At 45.6% G+C, this 19,100-nt stretch overlaps 1 protein-coding gene across 3 annotated transcripts in view; it reads left to right on the forward strand.

Moving 5' to 3' along the window:
* The window catches only part of DIAPH2 (diaphanous related formin 2), a 1,874,941-nt gene that overhangs the window by 1,808,979 nt on the left and 46,862 nt on the right, over positions 1–19,100 (forward strand). The window lies entirely within an intron of this gene.

Here is a 19,100-nt window from a genome sequence, read left to right on the forward strand (position 1 = left end):
GGATAAGGACTTCTGAATCAGAGGCTCTGATGTAGAGGAGATGTCATCCATTTTAATTTTTTTTCTATGGGTTGTCCCATGTTGAATCGAACTTCCATAAATGACTTATGTGGGGTCCGGAGACCCCTGCTTGTGTTCAATAGAGCAGATACCCTAATGACTCTGTGATCCATGATCCATTATTTCAGTCATTAAACCAATGATCATTCATTGTTCCTTTACTTTCTAGAGTGGCGTTGTACATGGTGTCTGATCTGTGGGCGCTATACATACTGGATATATTCGGGAGAATAGATTCATTATAAATTGTAATTTGTAATTTTTAAATTCTTCCTTATTCTGGGCTTATGAGTCCAGTGGGTGGTTCTATCAGGGATTGTCAGCCCTCTGAGTATTCATGCACACACACAGGCATTGCGGTCCACACAAGGTCCAAGTCCAGAGCCCTACACCAGTCCATGCACTGCTGTCCAGAGCTCCACAGCCAGTCCGTAGATCGCTGTCCACACAAAGTCCAGGTCCAGAGCCCTGCAGCCAGTTTATGCATCGTGGTCCACACAAGGTCCGGGTCCAGAGCCCTGCGGCCAGTCTGTGTATTGCGGTCCACACAAGGTTCGATTCCTGAGCCTCATGGCAGTCTGTTTATCGCAGTCCACACAAGATTCGAGTTCAGAACTCGAGGCCAGTCCGTGCATAGAAGTCAACACGAGGTTCGTGTCTAGACCCCTGAGACCAGTCAATGGATTGTGGTCTACACAAGGTTCGAGTTCAGAGCTCAGAGTCAGTCCGTGTACTGTGGTCCACACAAGGTTCGAGTTCAGAGCTCGCAGTCAGTCCATGCATAGTGGTCCACACAAGGTCCGGGTCCAGAGCCCCGGGCCAGTCTGTGTACCACGGACCACACAAGGTTCGAGTTCAGAGCTCGCAGTCAGTCCATGCATAGTGGTCCACACAAGGTCCGGGTCCAGAGCCCCGGGCCAGTCTGTATCGCGGTCCACACAAGGTTCAAGTTCAGAGCCCCGTAGCCAGTCCGTGTACCACGGACCACACAAGGTTCGAGTTCAGAGCTCGCAGTCAGTCTGTGTACGGCGGTCTACACAAGGTCTGGGTCCAAAGCCCCGCGGCCAGTCCGTGTACGGCGGTCTACACAAGGTTCGAGTTCAGAGCTCGCAGTCAGTCCATGCATAGTGGTCCACACAAGGTCTGGGTCCAGAGCCCCGCGGACAGTTCGTGTATGGCGGTCTACACATGGTTCGAGTTCAGAGCTCACAGCCAGTCCATGTACGGCGGTCTACACAAGGTCCGGGTTCAGAGCTCGCAGTCAGTCCATGCATAGTGGTCCACACAAGGTCTGGGTCCAGAGCCCCGCGGACAGTTTGTGTATGGCGGTCTACACATGGTTCGAGTTCAGAGCTCGCAGTCAGTCCATGCATAGTGGTCCACACAAGGTCCGGGTCCAGAGCCCCGTTGTCAGTCAGTGTACCGCGGTCTACACATGGTTCGAGTTCAGAGCTCACAGCCAGTCCATGTACGGCGGTCTATACAAGGTCCGGGTTCAGAGCTCGCAGTCAGTCCATGCTTAGTGGTCCACACAAGGTCTGGGTCCAAAGCCCCGCGGACAGTTTGTGTATGGCGGTCTACACAAGGTTCGAGTTCAGAGCTCACAGCCAGTCCGTGTAAGGCGGTATACACAAGGTCCGGGTCCACAGCCCCGTTGTTAGTCAGTGTACCGCGGTCTACACAAGGTCCGGGTTCAGAGCTCGCAGTCAGTCCATGCATAGTGGTCCACACAAGGTTCGAGTTCAGAGCTCGCAGTCAGTCCGTGTACCGGGGTCCACACAAGGTCCGGGTTCAGAGCTCACAGCCAGTCCGTGTACCGGGGTCCATACAAGGTCCATCGTCTGAATTCACCCTTATACAGAATCTTTCCAACAGTCCTACATATTGATGATCTCTGCTCCTCTACAGCAAGCTGCCGGCAGATCAGATGTATAATGTGTTCCCCTAAGTTTCCCAGTGTCGGCCGTGTACAATCCGTTGTCCTCCAGATAGACGTCTTGGAGCCGAGATATTGGATCCAGTTGACCTTGGACAAGTCGCCTCTGGAGACGCCTTTCTTCACACCTCTGCAGGCAGGTAGAGAACCATGTGTTTTGCTCACAGCTGAACCTTTGTGGCCGATACATTATTATATGACAAGCAGAAGAATGTGAAAATGATCATATTTAGACGTATGCAGACGAAACGTCTTCCAATAATGGCCAAGCTGTGCGATTCTTCCGGAGCCGGAGTGCCGCTGTGCTTACCTCTGACAGGGAAAATGGCGAGCCGTTGGCATTGATTCATTTTAACCTTCACAATCTTTCCCTCCTCTTTCTTTCTGAAGCCACATGTGATGGCAGAGAATTGTTTTCTGATTTCCCCCGTCTTCATGTGCCCGCTCCATTCGCTCCGCACGCTGTGTGACCTTTTTTGCTTTTGGAGTAAGTGCAGCTCCTCTGACAGCGGCCATTGTTCAGGTCTCGGAAAGCGTTTGCCATGTGGCTCACACAGTATATACACATGGTATCTGTATCCTGCTCAGGGGGATCTTCCTGGCTTTTATTATCGTCTTGTGTCTTTGTGGCACCCCAATATTTTCTGTGTCGTCTCCATCTTCTCATGTGCTCGGGTCTGGAGGAGGCCATAGTGCTGCTCCACATTTCCCCCATCAGATCGATAATTGCAGGGGCCGGGGGTCTTCTGGACCTGCATGGCGGCTCTCAGCAGGCTCAGCAACTTGACTGTTTATTTTTTTCTTTACAGTTTTATCAAAAAATCACTGACGGACAATATTTTTACGGACACATTGGAAAACCCTAATAAATCCTTATGATGATCAGTGATACATGTCTACAGCCCAGAATTCTGATGTCAGAAAATGGCGAATATTACGGCCGGTGCGGAAATTCTGGGCAGTTGGCAATCCTGGTCTGCAGATACAAGAGGGACGATTAAACCGGGGGGTCTTCAGTTACCTAAAAGAAAGTCTTCCGGGGTCTCGTACCGTCTATTCATGTAGTTCTATATGGTAAACAGATCTGTACAATGATCTTCTTACAGCAAGGCCTGATACATTGACAAGATGACATCCTGTATGTTCAGCGGAAAGAAGGCTTAATCATAGACCGCGATTCTTTACTGTGCAAGCAGTGACACTGTGGAGTCTTTACTGTGCGAGCACTGACACTGTGGATTCTTTACTGTGCGAGCACTGACACTGTGGAGTCTTTACTGTGCGAGCACTGACACTGTGGATTCTTTACTGTGCGAGCACTGACACTGTGGATTCTTTACTGTGCGAGCACTGACACTGTGGATTCTTTACTGTGCGAGCACTGACACTGTGGAGTCTTTACTGTGCGAGCACTGACACTGTGGAGTCTTTACTGTGCGAGCACTGACACTGTGGATTCTTTACTGTATAAGCAGTGACACTGTGGATTATTGAATGAGCAGTGACACTGTGGATTATTGAATGAGCAGTGACACTGTGGATTCTTTACTGTGCGAGTAGTGACACTGTGGATTATTGAATGAGCAGTGACACTGTGGATTATTGAATGAGCAGTGACACTGTGGATTCTTTACTGTATAAGCAGTGACACTGTGGATTATTGAATGAGCAGTGACACTGTGGATTATTGAATGAGCAGTGACACTGTGGATTCTTTACTGTGCGAGCACTGACACTGTGGATTCTTTACTGTGCGAGCACTGACACTGTGGATTCTTTACTGTATAAGCAGTGACACTGTGGATTCTTTACTGTATAAGCAGTGACACTGTGGATTATTGAATGAGCAGTGACACTGTGGATTATTGAATGAGCAGTGACACTGTGGATTCTTTACTGTGCGAGTAGTGACACTGTGGATTATTGAATGAGCAGTGACACTGTGGATTCTTTACTGTATAAGCAGTGACACTGTGGATTATTGAATGAGCAGTGACACTGTGGATTATTGAATGAGCAGTGACACTGTGGAATCTTTACTGTGCGAGCACTGACACTGTGGATTCTTTACTGTGCGAGCACTGACACTGTGGATTCTTTACTGTATAAGCAGTGACACTGTGGATTATTGAATGAGCAGTGACACTGTGGATTATTGAATGAGCAGTGACACTGTGGATTCTTTACTGTGCGAGTAGTGACACTGTGGATTATTGAATGAGCAGTGACACTGTGGATTATTGAATGAGCAGTGACACTGTGGATTCTTTACTGTATAAGCAGTGACACTGTGGATTATTGAATGAGCAGTGACACTGTGGATTATTGAATGAGCAGTGACACTGTGGATTCTTTACTGTGCGAGCAGTGACACTGTGGATTATTGAATGAGCAGTGACACTGTGGATTATTGAATGAGCAGTGACACTGTGGAGTCTTTACTGTGCGAGTACTGACACTGTGGATTCTTTACTGTGCGAGCAGTGACACTGTGGATTCTTTACTGTATAAGCAGTGACACTGTGGATTATTGAATGAGCAGTGACACTGTGGAGTCTTTACTGTGCGAGCACTGACACTGTGGATTCTTGTATGGACAGTCAGACTATGGATTCTTTACTGTATGAGCAGTGATATTATGGATTTTTTACTGTGCGAGCATTGACACTGTGGATTATTTACTGTGAGAGCAGTAAGACTATGGATTCTTTACTCCATGAACAGTGAGATTATGGATTCTATGCTGTGTAAGCAGTGCGACTATAGATCATTTACTGTCAGAGCAGTGAAACTATGGATTCTTTTCTGTCAGAGCAGTGAGTCTATGGATTCTTTACAGTATAAGTAGTGAGACTGTGGATTCTTTACTGTACGAGCATTGACACTGTGGATTATTGAATGAGCATTGATATTATGGATTCTTTACTGTGCAAGCAGTGAGACTATGGATTATTTACTGTATGAGCAGTGAGACTATGGATTATTTACTGTATAAGCAGTGACACTGGATTCTTTACTGTATAAGCAGTGATGCTGTGGATTCTTCACTGTAAGAGCAGTGAGACTATGGATTCATTACTGTATGAGTCGTGAGACTATGGATTCTTTACTGTATAAGCAGTGACGCTGAATTCTTTACTGTATAAGCAGAGACACTGTATTCTTTACTGTATAAGCAGTGACGCTGTGGATTCTTTACTGTAAGAGCAGTGAGACTATGGATTCTTTACTGTATGAGCAGTGACACTGTGGATTTTTTTACTGTATAAGCAGTGACACTGGATTCTTTACTCTATGAGCAGTGACACTGGATTCTTTACTGTAAGAGTAGTGAGACCATGGATTCTTTACTGTGAGAGCACTGAGACTATGGATTATTTACTGTATGAGCAGTGACACTGTGGATTCTTTACTGTATAAACAGTGATGCTGTGGATTCTTTACTGTAAGAGCAGTGAGACTATGGATTTTTTTTACTGTATAAGCAGTGACACTGGATTATTTACTGTATGAGCAGTGAGATCATGGATTCTTTACTGTGACAGCACTGAGACTATATATTCTTTACAGTATATACAGTGACACTGTGGATTCTTTGCTGTATGAGCAGGGAGACTATGGATTCTTTACAGTATAAGCAGTGACACTGGATTGTTTTCAGTATAAGCAGTGATACTATAGATTCTTAACAGTATAAGCAGTGAGACTGTGGATTCTTTACAGTATAAGCAGTGAGACTGTGTCTTCTTGTGACCTTACAATTATGAAGCTACGTAACATCACCCTCCAACATCCTAGTGGACTCCTTACATCCATATCCTGTGACCACCAGAGACCCCTCGTCGTGGTTTATGAATGTGCAGACTTTTGCCTCATTATAAAGGGAAATATTAAATCTACTATATAATTGTCTAAGGGTCACTTCCGTCTGTCTGTCTTTCTGTCATGGATATTTATTGGTCGCAGCCTCAGTCTGTCATGGAAATCCAAGTCGCTGATTGGTCGTGGCAAAACGGCCACGACCATTGCCACGACCAATCAGCGACGGGCGCAGTCCGGCGGCAACATGGCCGCTCCTTCCTGCCTGCAGTCAGTGCCCGCTCCATAGTCCCCTCCAGTCAGCGCTCACACAGGGTTAATGCAGAGTTAATGGACCGCGTTATGCCACAGTGTAACACACTTCATTAACGCTGCTATTAACCCTGTGTGAGCAACTTTTTTTTTACTATTGATGCTGCCTATGCAGCCTCAATAGTAAAAAGATCTAATGTTAAAAATAATAAAAAAAAAATAAAAAATCATCATATACTCACCTTCTGGTGCCTTTCCCGCTCCTCGTGCGCTACGGTGACCGGTCTATGCCATGCAATCTCGCGAGACCGCAATGCACTCTCGAGACCGGAGCGCACGAGGAGCATTGGTAAACGCTTCCAGGATCCAGGGGCCAACGGAGGGTGAGTATATAACTATTTTTTATTTTAATTCTTTTTTTTTTAACAGGGATATGATGCCCACATTGCTATATACTACGTAGGCTGTGCAATATACTACGCGCGCTGGGTAATATACTACGTGGCTGGACAATATACTACGTGGACATGCATATTCTAGAATACCCGATGCGTTAGAATCAGGCCACCACCTAGTAATATATAAAAGCATAAAATGTAAAGCGGAGGGGACAAGATGTGACCCCCGAGTGTGCACACCGTACAGTGATGGTGTAGAAGTACAGGAGAATGTTGCCCTGTGGGGGGCAATGGTGAAATGCGCCCATGTTTGGGGTACAATGATGGCTTCTTGGCTGACTGGACATCAGTGAAGTCTCCTTTATGGATGGGAGGAAACAGAACTTTGCTACATGGGATGATACAACTGTGAACAGTCCAGCAGGTCCCCTGTAAATGTCGCGATGCCACCAATCATAGAGCTGCCACCAATCCCTGTCTGTAGGGGTGTCACGAATCCACACCGCTGCCACCAATATGTCACGATTCACCCGTGACCGTCACCCATACGTCACGGGTCGGGGTGGCTTTAGGCCAACAGACGGCTATCACATGTGCAGGGGGGGCTTATCTTAGTTATCCCTCCACTGCTACAATGTGATGAAATAACACACACAAGGCTATTGACCTCTTAGTTTACAGCAGGGGCTTATTCTAGGTATCCCACTGCTTTCAATATACCACAAACTGCAGGGATTTATGTATATCCCGCTTACAGTTCCTCTGGCGCCCCTTTACTCTCAGGTCAGACTAGGTACTGCACCTAGGGTAATTAGTAGCCAGAAAGGCTGCCTGCTATGTACTGGCTATTGGGCACGCTGCAGTGAGGTGATATAACTACTCCCACTCAGGCAGGATCAATAATTATCAACTTCAGAAGACTTAGGGTACATTTTAGAGCAGGAAGAACGAAAACTAGTAATTTATATATTTTACTCCGAAAGAAGGCAGTGTTTGTAAAAAGGCATATAAAGATGTTACAAAAGAGACAATTGAAATATGTACAAAGTAATTATAAAATAAAGGGATTAAATGAGAAAAGGTAAAACTCACATGTTCTCAGTTTATATCAGGCAAAACCATGCTGCCCGGCACAGCCCAGATGTACCAGTGCATAGTACAGATTCTCAGGCAAAAAAACTCTGCTGACTGCAGGCTGGGTTCAGTGTAGAGACTTATATACTCCAGCCTCGGGACATCCCTAAAGGGCTGGTTAATGATATTCAATGAGGTCAGAGATCTTTACGTTTTCAGACCCTGTAGACAAAGAAATTCCTGGTTGAGAAGGGAGGGACCACAGGTGGCTTTGCAGGATTGGTCACCTGCAGGTTAAAGCCACACCCTGCTCACACACAAGCTTCAGGTTACCCAGTGTCTGCCATAGGGCTGGTTTGTTGTATTCAGGGGGGGGGGAAGAGAGAGGGGGTTTTTACAGCTGCCATGTGTTTTTTCAGGACCATGATTAGAAGTGCAAAACTCCCTCAGCTAAGGTTTACATTATCGTGACGTACATTTTCCTCACAAGGGGCTAAGAGGATCCGCCCAACATACCACGGCCGCAGCTCCCCCAGACACGAGCCCCCCAGGCCCCCACAATCCCTGCGGCGGTCTGATTGTGACATGAAGCGTGGTGCGGATTCTGAGCGAGCCGACTTCTCTGGCCGAGAAAACTCAAAGTATAAGAAAAACTTTCTACGATTCTAAACTTAATTCACGACCTTCAGGCGGATCCTTCTTTAAATGGAAGTTTTTTGGCCCCCGCGACCCTTGTGATTTCCGGGAGGATTCCCTGCTGTACGATTTTTAATAAACACGAAATAATTATTTGCCTAATAGGCTTCACATTGCCTCCGAGGGACGGTGACATTTACAAAGAGTTGTGGCGCTTCTCGCCGGCATTTCGCGCCATCTCCATGTCACGTCACGCTGTGTTTTCAAGGCAACTGCAAAGCGAGGAGCTTCTCTTATAAAGCAGAAGCCATCAGAGGAGGACGCGGCTTTGTATCCGCGCAAGTCACTGGGAAGCTGGAAAAGAAAATAATTGTCTTTGTAACGTCTTGAAAGTTATATTGATACTTGAGAGCAGAGGATTGGGCAGGACGGAAGATTGGGCAGGACGGAGGATTGGGCAGGACGGAGGATTGGGTAGGACGGAGGATTGGGCAGGACGGAGGATTGGGCAGGACGGAGGATTGGGCAGGACGGAGGATTGCGCAGGACGGAGGATTGGGTAGGACGGAGGATTGGGCAGGATGGAGGATTGGGCAGGACGGAGGATTGGGCAGGACGGAGGATTGGGCTGGACGGAGAATTGCGCAGGACGGAGGATTGGGCAGAACGGAGGATTGGGCAGGACGGAGGATTGGGCAGGACGGAGGATTGGGCAGGACGGAGGATTGCGCAGGATGGAGGATTGGGTAGGACGGAGGATTGGGCAGGATGGAGGATTGGGCAGGATGAGGATTGGGCAGGACGGAGGATTGGGCAGGATGGAGGATTGGGTAGGACGGAGGATTGGGCAGGACGGAGGATTGGGCAGGATGGAGGATTGGGCAGGACGGAGGATTGGGTAGGATGGAGGATTGGGCAGGACGGAGGATTGGGCAGGACGGAGGATTGGGCTGGACGGAGAATTGCGCAGGACGGAGGATTGGGCAGAACGGAGGATTGGGCAGGACGGAGGATTGGGCAGGACGGAGGATTGCGCAGGACGGAGGATTGGGTAGGACGGAGGATTGGGCAGGATGGAGGATTGGGCAGGATGAGGATTGGGCAGGACGGAGGATTGGGCAGGATGGAGGATTGGGTAGGACGGAGGATTGGGCAGGATGGAGGATTGGGCAGGACGGAGGATTGGGTAGGACGGAGGATTGGGCAGGATGGAGGATTGGGCAGGATGAGGATTGGGCAGGACGGAGGATTGGGCAGGATGGAGGATTGGGCAGGGTGGAGGGTTGGGCAGGATGGAGGATTGCGTAGCGATGGCTTCAGTCTTTCCCAGCAGAATCCGCAGACTCCTACACCCGGACTCGTTGGTGCGCACCAGTGCCACATCCAGGACATGTTCAGAGGGATTGGATAACATCTTAGAAAATGACCAGTGTGTAGCTGCTGGGGGCCAACTTTTGGAATGGAGGGGCCACAAAACAACTCTATCACTACACCACCTGTACAGGGGGCTTCCTGCATTGCCCCATCCTCCAGATTAGGACGGTGCTGCAGTTCTTTGCTCAGTAGCGCCATCTGTAGTGCTGAACCAATAGGGCACGTACCCTACCTCGGACCACACGAACTATATCATCAGGGGCTTCACTGCATCATCTATTGGGGTCTGTGGGGGTCTGAAATCCACCACCTGCTGATTGACCCAATATCTGCTCTGTTCCTCATGGCTCAACTTGAGGCTCGAACTGGCCCACAGGATAGCAGGAGAATCCTCCGGGGGGCCACCCTCTTATATGAGCAGCATTTGGCACAATTCACTAAATTCACCATGTACAAGCAAAGGAGACATCTTATTAATTTAGCATCGACCCCGTTGATATAGAAAGTTGTGAATGAGGATAAAGTCATATTTACATGTAGCTGAACAGTGGGAGCCTGGAGGTGATGCTTGTGGAGGGCCCTTGGCACCCCAGTCCGACACTGGGCACAAGTATCACCAATGACTCCAGCTGCATTGTCTGATGAGGCCTCTCTCACAGTGTGTAATAGTTACGGTAAATGCTCTACACTGCAGCCTCACTTTTCTGGACACTCAGGACTACTGATCGTTGGGGGCCTGAGATCGGCGCTGATCACCGAGTATCTTACTAATGTCATACAGAGAAGGCAACAGGAACCAAGTAACGTCTGGCCCGGCCGGGGCAAAGTGCACATAGGGAGCCCGAGGGGAACAAGCGTCCCCCAGGAAGAAATGGGTCCTAACGGGGGGAGCGATGGAGGAGACCACATGGCTGGAGCCCCAGGCAGTGCAGAGGAGGGAGCCCTCCTTTTATGAAGGGTACTTGTGATGTTGGAAGAGGGGTGAGCCGTGTGGTGAGAGGTGGGGGAGGGGCAGCAGCATTAGAGGGTACGGCCAGGATGTCGCCCCCCGGGCATTAGACGTCTTGTAGTGAAGGTCTCTGCTTCTAGTGGGATTGTGGCTCTTCTCACAAGGTGGCAGGAACCACAAGGTTTCACTGGTGGCTTCCTGGTCTGTGGGGGAACCCAAGGTAACCACCGCTCCCCGGCAGGAAGATCCTTGGGGGATCCAGGGGTGGTCAGTAGGGGCAGATGTGGCCGGCCCACCATGTCAGGTACCACGGTTAGTGACTAGTGGTAAGTGCGCTCTTTACTCGGGTGGTCTCCGAGTATCTTGGGCGTGCTCGGGTGGTCTCCGAGTATCTCGGGCGTGCTCGGGTGGTCTCCGAGTATCTTGGGCATGCTCGGGTGGTCTCTGAGTATCTTGGGCGTGCTCGGGTGGTCTCCGAGTATCTTGGGCATGCTCGGGTGGTCTCCGAGTATCTTGGGCATGCTCGGGTTGTCTCCGAGTATCTTGGGCGTGCTCGGGTGGTCTCCGAGTATCTTGGGCGTGCTCGGGTGGTCTCCGAGTACCTTGGGCATGCTCGGGTGGTCTCCGAGTATGTTGGGCGTGCTCGGGTGGTCTCCGAGTATCTTGGGCGTGCTCGGGTGGTCTCCGAGTATCTTGGGCATGCTCGGGTGGTCTCCGAGTATCTTTGGCGTGCTCGGGTGGTCTCCGAGTATCTTTGGCGTGCTCGGGTGGTCTCCGAGTATCTTTGGCGTGCTCGGGTGGTCTCCGAGTATCTTGGGCGTGCTCGGGTGGTCTCCGAGTATCTTGGGCGTGCTCGGGTGGTCTCCGAGTATCTTGGGCGTGCTCAGGTGGTCTCCGAGTATCTTTGGCGTGCTCGGGTGGTCTCCGAGTATCTTTGGCGTGCTCGGGTGGTCTCCGAGTATCTTGGGCGTGCTCGGGTGGTCTCCGAGTATCTTGGGCGTGCTCGGGTGGTCTCTGAGTATCTTGGGCGTGCTCGGGTGGTCTCCGAGTATCTTGGGCGTGCTCGGGTGGTCTCCGAGTATCTTGGGCATGCTCGGGTGGTCTCTGAGTATCTTGGGCGTGCTCGGGTGGTCTCCGAGTATCTTGGGCATGCTCGGGTGGTCTCCGAGTATCTTGGGCGTGCTCGGGTTGTCTCCGAGTATCTTGGGCGTGCTCGGGTGGTCTCCGAGTATCTTGGGCGTGCTCGGGTGGTCTCCGAGTATCTTGGGCGTGCTCGGGTGGTCTCCGAGTATCTTGGGCATGCTCGGGTGGTCTCCGAGTATCTTTGGCGTGCTCGGGTGGTCTCCGAGTATCTTGGGCGTGCTCGGGTGGTCTCCGAGTATCTTGGGCGTGCTCGGGTGGTCTCCGAGTATCTTGGGCGTGCTCAGGTGGTCTCCGAGTATCTTTGGCGTGCTCGGGTGGTCTCCGAGTATCTTTGGCGTGCTCGGGTGGTCTCCGAGTATCTTGGGCGTGCTCGGGTGGTCTCCGAGTATCTTGGGCGTGCTCGGGTGGTCTCTGAGTATCTTGGGCGTGCTCGGGTGGTCTCCGAGTATCTTGGGCGTGCTCGGGTGGTCTCCGAGTATCTTTGGCGTGCTCAGGTGGTCTCCGAGTATCTTTGGCGTGCTCGGGTGGTCTCCGAGTATCTTTGGCGTGCTCGGGTGGTCTCCAAGTATCTTGGGCGTGCTCGGGTGGTCTCCAAGTATCTTGGGCATGCTCGCAGAGTATGTTTGTGTCCCCGCAGCTGCATGATTTGTGGCTGCTAGACAACCTGAATACATACAGGGATTGCCTGTTTGTTAGGGAACTCCCACATGTATTCATTCTGTCTAGCAGACACAAATCCTGCAGCTGCGGGGACACAAACATAATCTGCGAGCACGCCCAAGATACTTGGAGACCACCTGAGTAACGAGCACACTCATCACTATTAGTGCCACATACTGGTAATGGCCGGGGTGTGACGAGCCCCCTCGTGGCCTTTTCTTTGCAGCAGCTTCCACGTCCCATTGTAGTGATTGGCGGTCCTCCTCGTCTTTTCCGTTACCGTTCGGTTGCTGATTTGCTTATTACTTTCCCGTCCTGACTAATACATATTTCACAAAACGTGATATTTTTTTGCGTTTTTTGCTAGATTTGATGGCGGTGATGCGGCAGACATGTGCGCGCGGCACAGATTGCTCCCCATCCACCGGTAGGGCCAGTGAGGGCCCCTCTTGATTTCTTGCATCTTCCTTGTCCTTCAGACCTCCGCACTCGGGGCAGCAGGCAGCGCTCGTCAGGCCGCTCCATCATGGTGACCGGAGAGCGGCGCTGCTGTGCCAAGGAGAGACGGCTCCTGGAGCGCCAACACCGGCTGAACCGTGCCCCATTTACAGCATTTAATGGCCCCCGCAGGCCGTGTAACCTTCCGCATTACTGTGCCGACCGCTCAGGGACCTGGAACAGGAGGCGAGTGACAAACGAGTTTGATATGTTTTACTGGCGGAAAGAATCAAATTGTTCCTCTGTATTACCAGCAGAGCTGGGGGCGCTCACAGGGGCCGGGCGCGTGGACGGGGCCACCACCAAATGCAGACACTTCACTGACAGAGGCAGCTGACTGATAATTGGTTTTATCAATAAAAGGACAGAATCGGACGAAGCAGCGAAAAAGATGAATTGCAATAAAAGTGCCAGCGCCGAGCGCCAAACGTTCAATGTCACCTTGTGAGAAGCAAAAGTCCTATATGTATTTCCTTATTTCTCTCTGTTTATATTCTGTACAAGAAATGTTATTTGTGAAGATTCCAGGTCCTCGACCCGACTATCAAGGGCTGAGCGAGGGCCAGGGACAGACAATGGCCGTGTACTAGGGTATTGTTACCTGTCCTATAGCCCAGAGGGTTCAGACAGAAAGAGACGAAATACAAGAAACCTCTCAAGTGACCCATTGTTCTCCGCGGACCAGAACTAGGCCAAACAGAAAACCACAGCAGATAGAAAATGAATATAACTGCTATAATACTGCTCATATGTACAAGAATATAACTACTATAATACTGCTCCCTATGTACAAGAATATAACTACTATAATACTGCCCCTGTGTACAAGAATATAACTACTATAATACTGCCCCTATGTACAAGAATAGAACTACTATAATACTGCCCCTATGTACAAGAATATAACTACTATAATACTGCCCCTATGTACAAGAATATAACTACTATAATACTGCTCCAATGTACAAGAATAGAACTACTATAATACTGCCCCTATGTACAAGAATATAACTACTATAATACTGCCCCTATGTACAAGAATATAACTACTATAATACTGCCCCTATGTACAAGAATATAACTACTATAATACTGCCCCTATGTACAAGAATATAACTGCTATAATACTGCTCATATGTACAAGAATATAACTACTATAATACTGCTCCCTATGTACAAGAATATAACTACTATAATACTGCTCCCTATGTACAAGAATATAACTACTATAATACTGCTCTTATGTACAAGAATAGAACTACTATAATACTGCTCCTATGTACAAGAATATAACTACTATAATACTGCTCCTATGTACAAGAATAGAACTACTATAATACTGCTCCTATGTACAAGAATATAACTACTATAATACTGTCCACTATGTAAAAGAATATAACTACTATAATACTGCCCCTATGTACAAGAATATAACTACTATAATACTGCTCCTATGTACAAGAATATAACTACTATAATACTGCCCCTATGTACAAGAATATATCTACTATAATACTGCTCCTATGTACAAGAATATAACTACTATAATACTGTTCCTATGTACAAGAATATAACTACTATAATACTGCCCCTATGTACAAGAATATAACTACTATAATACTGCTCCTATGTACAAGAATATAACTACTATAATACTGCCCCTATGTACAAGAATATAACTACTATAATACTGCCCCTATGTACAAGAATATAACTACTATAATACTGCTCCTATGTACAGGAATATAACTACTATAATACTGCCCCTACGTACAAGAATATGACTACTATAATACTGCTCCTATGTACAAGAATATAACTACTATAATATTGTTCCTACGTACAAGAATATAACTACTATAATACTGCTCCTATGTACAAGAATATAACTACTATAATACTGCCCCTATGTACAGGAATATAACTACTATAATACTGCCCCTACGTACAAGAATATAACTACTATAATACTGCTCCTATGTACAAGAATATAACTACTATAATACTGCCCCTATGTACAAGAATATAACTACTATAATACTGCCCCTATGTACAGGAATATAACTACTATAATACTGCCCCTACGTACAAGAATATAACTACTATAATACTGCTCCTATGTACAAGAATATAATTACTATAATACTGCTCCTATGTACAAGAATATAACTAATATAATACTGCCCCTATGTACAGGAATATAACTACTATAATACTGCCCCTACGTACTAGAATATAACTACTATAATACTGTTCCTATGTACAAGAATATAACTACTATAATACTGCTCCTATGTACAAGAATATAACTACTATAATACTGCCCCTATGTACAAGAATATAACTACTATAATACTGCCCCTACGTACAAGAATATAACTACTATAATACTGCCTCTATGTACAAGAATATAACTACTATAATACTACCCCCTATATACAAGAATATAACTGCTATAATACTGCTCCTATGTACAAGAATATAACTACTATAATACTGTCCCTATGTACAAGAATATAACTACTATAATACTGCTCCTACGTACAAGAATGTAACTATTATAATACTGCCCCAATGTATAAGAATATAACTACTGTAATACGGCTCCTATGTACAAGAATATAACTACTATAATACGGCTCCCTATGTACAAGAATATAACTACTATAATACTGCTCCCTATGTACAAGAATATAACTACTATAATACTGCTCCTACGTACAGAATATAACTACTATAATACTGCCCCTATGTAGAAGACTATACTATAATACTGCTCCTATGTACAAGAATATAACTGCTATAATACTGCTCCTATATACAAGAATATAACTACTATAATACTGCTCCTATATCTAATATATAAAGCTGAATGTGTGTGTGTGTATGTGTGTGTATGTGTGTATGTCCGGGATTGCCATCTGCACCGTCGCAGCTACAGCCACAAAATTTTGCACAGTCACACATCTGGACCCCGAGAGCGTCATAGGCTATGTTGTGAGGTGAAATTTTAACTCCGCGCTTTCCAATTCACCAAAAAATTTTGCCCCTATCTACATAATGGGGAAAAAGTGAAAGGAAAAGTGTTGGAGGCAAATTGACAGCTGCCAGATGTGAACAAGGGGGACTTAGAGTGAGAGCGATGGCGCCAAAGAGTATATACCGTACAGTTGCTAAGGTGGGGCCCCGACATGGGATACTCACCACACACACACATGGGGATTTGAACACACACACACAAAATGCGCCACACACTACCACGTGCTTGAACACATACCACCCTCAGCACACATTTCACCACACATACACCAACCTCGCCACATAAAAGTCGAAACACAAAAGTCGCCGCTCAAAACTCGCCACGCGCAGAACTCGCCACATGCAAAAACTAGGCTCTTGCAAAACTCGCCACAAGTGCAAAACTCACCTCATGGAAAACTCGCCACACGCAAAACGTGCACACGCGGAAAAATTGCCACATGCACAAAAGTTGCAACACATGCAAAAGTTGCCTCACACAAAACTTGCACATACTCAAAGGGCACCACACATAAAACTCGCCACGCGCAAATCTCGCCATGCGCAAAACTTTCTGCACACAACTTGCTACACTAACCTTTCACATGCAACTCGACACACAAAAAGTTGCTACACGCATGTCGCCACACGCAACTCAACACACACAACTTGACAAACGAAACTCGCCCTAAAACACACACAAGTCTGGTATTATCCTTCAAAAATAAAAATCTGATTAATAAGCAGACAAACTACAAGAGCAACAAATGTACCATATAGGAAATACGGCAGCTGTCAGTCACATGACCTGTCTATTATGTGTATGTGTGAGCTAATATATACTGCCAGGGGGAGGGCTTCCTGTTCGCTGGGGATTTATCAGGCTGCCAATTTAGCTTACAAATACTGAGGTAAAAATACAGAGCAAATAACGTGTGAACGAGGTCTAATACAGGAGGAGATGACACACAGGTATATACTATATACAGGGGAGATCACACACAGATATATACTATCTACAGGAGAGATGGCACACAGATATATACTATATACAGGAGAGATGACACACAGGTATATACTATATAGAGGAGATGACATATAGGTACATATATATACAGGAGGAGATGACATACAGGTATATACTATATACAGGAGGAGATGACACAGGTATATACTATATACAGGAGGAGATGACATACAGGTATATGCTATATATAGAAGATGACATGCAGGTATATACTATATACAGGAGAAGATGACACACAGATATATACTATATACAGGGGAGATGACACACAGGTATATGCTATATATAGAAGATGACATGCAGGTATATACTGTATACAGGAGGAGATGACACACAGATATATACTATATACAGGGGAGATGACACACAGGTATATACTATATACAGGAGGAGATGACATACAGGTATATACTATATATAGAAGGAGATGACATTCAGGTATATACTATATATAGGGGAGATGACACACAGCAGGTATATACTATATACAGGGGAGATGACATACAGGTATATACTATATACAGGAGATGACATACAGATGTATACTATATATAAGGGAGATGACAAACATGTATATACTGAGGTGATGAGGTGAAAATGAGAGGTGTGAGGTGAAAATGAAAAGGTGTGAGTGCAAAATGAGAGGAGTGAGGAAAAATAGTGGAGTGATCAGAAAATGACAGATGTGAGGTTGAAATGACAAGTGTTAGGGGGGAATGAGAGGAGTGAGGGGGAAAACGAGAGGCGTGATGGGAAAATAAGAGAAGTGAGGTGCTATAACTAACCACAGATATTTACTATGCCCAGGCAACGCCGGGCTCTTCAGCTAGTACAATAATATAACTACTATAATACTGCTCCTATATACAAGAATATAACTACTATAATACTGCCCCTATGTACAAGAATATAACTACTATAATACTGCTCCTATATACAAGAATATAACTACTATAATACTGCCCCTATGTACAAGAATATAACTGCTATAATACTGCTCCTATATAGAAGAATATAACTACTATAATACTGCCCCTATGTACAAGAATATAACTACTATAATACTGCCCCTATGTACAAGAATATAACTGCTATAATACTGCTCCTATATAGAAGAATATAACTACTATAATACTGCCCCTATGTACAAGAATATAACTACTATAATACTGCTCCTATATACAAGAATATAACTACTATAATACTGCCCCTATGTACAAGAATATAACTGCTATAATACTGCTCCTATATAGAAGAATATAACTACTATAATACTGCCCCTATGTACAAGAATATAACTACTATAATACTGCTCCTATGTACAAGAATATAACTACTATAATACTGCCCCTATGTACAAGAATATAACTACTATAATACTGCTCCTATGTACAAGAATATAACTACTATATTACTGCTCCTATGTACAAGAATATAACTACTATAATACTGCTCCTATGTACAAGAATATAACTACTATAATACTGTCCCCTATGTACAAGAATATAACTACTATAATACTGCTCCTATGTACAAGAATATAACTACTATAATACTGCTCCTATATACAAGAATATAACTACTATAATACTGCCCCTATGTACAAGAATATAACTACTATAATACTGCTCCTATGTACAAGAATATAACTACTATAATACTGCTCCTATGTACAAGAATATAACTACTATAATACTGCTCCTATGTACAAGAATATAACTACTATAATACTGCTCCTATGTACAAGAATATAACTACTATAATACTGCTCCTATGTACAAGAATATAACTACTATAATACTGCCTCCTATGTACAAGAATATAACTACTATAATACTGCCCCTATGTACAAGAATATAACTACTATAATACTGCCCCTATGTACAAGAATATAACTACTATAATACTGCCCCTATGTACAAGAATATAACTACTATAATACTGCTCCTATATACAAGAATATAACTACTATAATACTGCCCCTATGTACAAGAATATAACTACTATAATACTGCCTCCTATGTACAAGAATATAACTACTATAATACTGCCCCTATGTACAAGAATATAACTACTATAATACTGCTCCTATATACAAGAATATAACTACTATAATACTGCTCCTATGTACAAGAATATAACTGCTATAATACTGCTCCTATATAGAAGAATATAACTGATATAATACTGCCCCTATGTACAAGAATATAACTACTATAATACTGCTCCTATGTACAAGAATATAACTACTATAAT

Source organism: Ranitomeya imitator, chromosome 2 (assembly GCF_032444005.1).
Source record: "Ranitomeya imitator isolate aRanImi1 chromosome 2, aRanImi1.pri, whole genome shotgun sequence".
NCBI lineage: Eukaryota > Metazoa > Chordata > Amphibia > Anura > Dendrobatidae > Ranitomeya > Ranitomeya imitator.